Source organism: Coloeus monedula, assembly GCF_965178545.1.
Source record: "Coloeus monedula genome assembly, contig: HAP1_SCAFFOLD_87, whole genome shotgun sequence".
In the NCBI taxonomy this organism is placed as follows: Eukaryota; Metazoa; Chordata; class Aves; order Passeriformes; family Corvidae; genus Coloeus; species Coloeus monedula.
The window spans coordinates 768684-773279 of record NW_028120814.1 but is presented as its reverse complement, the minus strand read 5'-3'; positions in this window follow the sequence as shown (position 1 = coordinate 773279).

Sequence of the window (4596 nt, the reverse complement as noted above, 5' to 3'; positions counted from 1 at the left end):
GGAAACGGGTACAGGACAGGTGTAGAGGACAGGTCATTCCTTTCCGCTTCAGCGCAGTCCTTCCCGCCTGGGCAGCAAGAACGGCGCAGTCCACTGTGACCTGCACAAATTTCCTCAGGAATGCGTACCAGTTCCCAGCGGGCACACCTGCAGGCAACAGTTGGCAGACATCCCACCTTAGGCAGGTCGGAACTCCTGTGTTTAGCCTCTGTCCTCGGCGATGATCGTGAGGCAGATGAGGGATCTTCAGACCGTCTCTTACACCACCCCATGACTCACGATTGTCATCAGGAGAGCTCCATCAGCACGATTTCGTAGTGTTGTTGCGAAGTCTTCAGGACTCGTTAATGTTGGTAGCATATCCCAGAAAAGGGTAGAGAAAATAAGAAAAGAGAAAGAAAAGGAAAAAGAAGGAATAAGTAATTTTTAATCAAAATACACCTGTAATTTTTAATCATGTCTTATCTTATTTTAATACTCATGTAGTTCATCTTGTGTCAATAACCTTAGGGGTGTCCGCAGTGGATGGGATAGTGTCCAAATTGTGCACATCTATTACAGATGTCAACCGTTTCATCATTCTGCAATTCATGATGTGTAAGATTGCTGATAAAACAAACCCAATCAAAACTAAAATCAAGAGAACAAGGATGGGATGACACAATTTGTTCAGGACACCTGTAGCAGTAGGTGAGCACCCAAAAGGAGTATCCCACCAGCTGTGTCCAGCATCTTTCTTTCCTCTGTCTAGAAAACAATGTGTTTCTTTCCCATTGTGATCAACAGTTACCAAGGTTTTCTGTCTGTTTTTCTTGATCTTTTCCAAAATTCCAATGAAATCCTGGTGAAGCAACAAGTGCTTTACCTAAGTAAGGTTCATCCCAGTGGGGGTAGGCAATAATTGGTGGATCACTGTGTAATTGGACTGTAAAATACAATAAGAAGTAAGTGGGGCTAAATAAGAGAAATCACATCCTGTGCTTTTAGTCAAGTTACAAACACAAGAATTTGAATGAGTTTTAGTATCTACAACTACATTTTCTAGAAATACCTTATCACATGCAGTTCTTAAGCATGCACATCCATTGCCTATATACACAGCACTGTTTCAGGAATCTTGTTAGGATGAATTTCAAAAGGACAGATATTTTGTTCTGTGTCCAAACAAATGTCTCGAGGTCTAATTGCACTGCTTTCACAGATAAACCCTTGTTGCTCTCGGACAATACAAGTTTCCAGTTTGCCACTTCTTCCCAGTTTGACGGGCCCATTCTCTGTGCTGGAAAGGGTAGAGAATAGCTGCATCATGGTTCAGCCCTAATGCAATGATAGGGACTATCCAATGCACTGAAGCATTAGGTATGGTTAGTACAAAGGCTGTGGCTGTGTTTGTGATGGGATTGTAGGTAAAATTCACTAAATTCCACCAGGATTGGAATTCTCTTTCAAAATCAGTGGCACCGTCCCAGATTATTTTCCGAATTTCAGTAGGAAAAGTGCCTTCTTTGCCTTCTCTTACAATTGAGGCAGCAACGGACTGCATCCACAATTGAGCCTGGACGCAGCTGAGAGCCAAAGAAATGTTGTTTTGCATAGCACGGAGCATGCCAATTATCAATTTGTGGTCATTCACATTTACCTTTTCTCAATTTGGTAATATGTTTGATAACAACCGCTGATGGGTTGTTGTATTTTAGTCAAATCTGTAGTTGTGGCAGCCAATTTATTCATTAGCACTTCTGAATCAATACTATTTAAGATTCCCAATCCTGTTCCCACAACGCCGGTTATGTCTCTTTGCGTCCGTTTCTTAGAAGGGTTCCGCTTTTGCAACCCGGTTGTCTGCCCCTTGAAGGAAGTCTGCAGAAAAGGTGAACAAGCTGGCTGAATTTCTGAGACATTGTTTTGCATCAGCAACTTGACTTGTTTAAGGGACCATGCCGGATTGAGCAATAGTTGTTGTTGGCCTGTTTTTGTGATTATACGTGGTCCAATTTCAAAAATTCTCGGGCTTAGCATGACCGGTGGTTGGGTGGTAGGTATTGCAACATCGACTTTGAGTTCCCCCCAGTATTTTGTATTGTTTTTACCACACGTGACTTTATGGGGAAATTGTACAGCAATTAAGGTTTAGCCAACAATCTTGATTTTGAATTTCACCAAACAAAACACGGCCATGAGGTCCAATGCTATAACTGTGTACAGGTTCAGTAAAACATTCAGCAATTAATCCACATCGTATTGTAACATCGTCACCTCGGGTTACCATAAAGGGTGGAAAAACTTTATTCTTGTCATCTAACACAAGGGGGGTACTTATACCGTGGTATGTGATTACTGCACTCAGTATGGGCTTTGCTGCGGCGTTTATTTTGAATTTATAAGTTAAACCTGTCAGACTTGGCTGATCTGCCGGGTTATTTTGCCAATTGCATGTTGCATAGGTCGGTTTGGTTAGAGGAAAGTTATACCAGCAGTCAGTTAGTTTGTTTCTGCGAAGCTTTGTGATTTCCACATTGTTGGTACTGGGGCCTAAGGTGTAGTTACCGACATTCTTCTGACAACCACACAGGATGAAGGGGGTTTGTTTGTCACACACCCACTCCGTTGTAGGGCAGAGTTTGGCCGTAATGTTGGGGTGCAAATCACTTTTCCCATCTGGTTTTAGAAAATTTCCAGCGATTGCAATGGTGGAAGCTTTCTGGTAAAGAGATCCTTCTACTTTTCTGCATCCTACCTTAATTTTTTCCCCTCTTGTTCCTTTTAGGATTCTAGTCCAATCCTTCAAGTCCCATCCCCATTCACTTGGACGGTATACCTCAGAGTCGTGCAGTGCTACAGTGGTTAGGTTCGGGCAACGATCTCTGGGATAGGATCCTAGAGCACTAGTGTACCTAATGGTAGCTTCAGACCATGGCCACTCAGCTGGTTTTTGGCCCTGGTGTTGTGGTAGGATGCAGAAAAGTATCACTAGTCTTATCATGGTTTATGTGCTCTTCTTCATGTCCCTCGGAGTTCTTCTGTGAAAAGTGAACACAACAGAGTCTGCCACCAAAAGGCAGAAAATTAGAATGATGGAATGATGCAGCGTGTATGTATCCGATGCTCTCTCCCTAGGGCATCAGAGGCTACCCATGCATATTTATTCAGAGGGCGTTTTAGCACTAGTGGTACTTCTCCTACGGTAGGGAGATCTACCGAAACAGGTTGTCCAGGGTAGTGTGCAGGATTCTTAGGATCATTTGGTCCCTGCAGTGAGAGAATTATGCTTGGAGCTGTTGGGAAAAAGACAGTGATTTTGGGACACCCGTTTACCCCCCATCTATCATTCACACCTTTCACAGCTTCCCATAGCCAAACATCCCAATTTCCCTCCTGTGGTTTCAAAAGTCCTTTCAAGAGACCATTGGTCCTTTCTACGATGCCGTTAGCTTGAGGGTAGTAAGGAGTGTGAAAAGTCCGTTTAATCCCTTCACCTTTTGCCCAGTCCTGTACAACTTTGGCAGTAAAGTGAGACCCATGATCAGATTGAATTTCTTGTGGTTTTGGGAAAGTTCCAAACCATGCCTGCAATGCTTGAACAGTATGATCTCCTGTAGCTCTTTTAAAAGCATTGGCCTGGACTAACCCAGATATCATCTCTACTCCTACCAGCCCAAAGTGTTTACTTCCTGACTTTTTAAAGGGGCCGATATAATCTACCTGCCACGCTTCCCGTAAGCCTTTACCCTTTCTTAAATGCAGAGGGTCATCTTCCAAAGGGTGTCTTTCTAGCCGTCTGCGACGTTGTTCACAGGCTGACATGCATGTTTTACACATTTCTCTGGTAACAGACCAACCGCGAGCAAGGGCTTCTTTGTACAAATCTTTTGCACCTGTGCATTGTCTTTTTACATGCAACCATTCTAAGAAGTGCTCCCAGTCCTCTGTAATTTGATCTTTTTTCCACAGGACTTAGTCTTGCTAATTCGTCAGCTCTAGTGTTCCACTCTCCTGCTGGATTTCCATCTGTCTGGTGAGAGGCTACCCACTCCACGGCCAAATTCCCTGGACTTGCAATACTTAGAATTTCTTGCTACTTTTCCTTTTGCCATACTGGGATTCTGTTAACTTCACAATCCTTTTGCTGCCAAAAAGGAAGCCACTCAGTCCATCCCTTAAACACAGCATAGGAATAATCGGTGTAGATACAGACAGGAGAAGTATTCTGTGCCTCACGTTGGAAAACACTCCAAAGAGCTATCAGCTTGCCAACTTGGGCACTGCCTTCCCCCTCTGTGATAATTCCTTCACCTGAGGAAGTGTGGAGGGCTACAGCCTTATGTTTCCACACCTTTCCTTCTCGCTTGGCAGAAGCATCCGTAAGCCAAGAATTTGCTGACCGTTTGGGGGAAAAAGGAGGGGCTACTCTAATGACTGAGGCAGGTTTGTCCTGGCTGCTACCCAAGTTTTCAGTTTCTTGGATTGCCAGATTTTGTACAGCTCCTTCAGTTCTTGAGAAGACGCTACAATCATGTTCAATCTGAGCATACCACTTCCTTACTGAGGTCCTCTGGGCCACCCCGTCACGTGGGGGTGGTGCCAGTAGAGACAGCC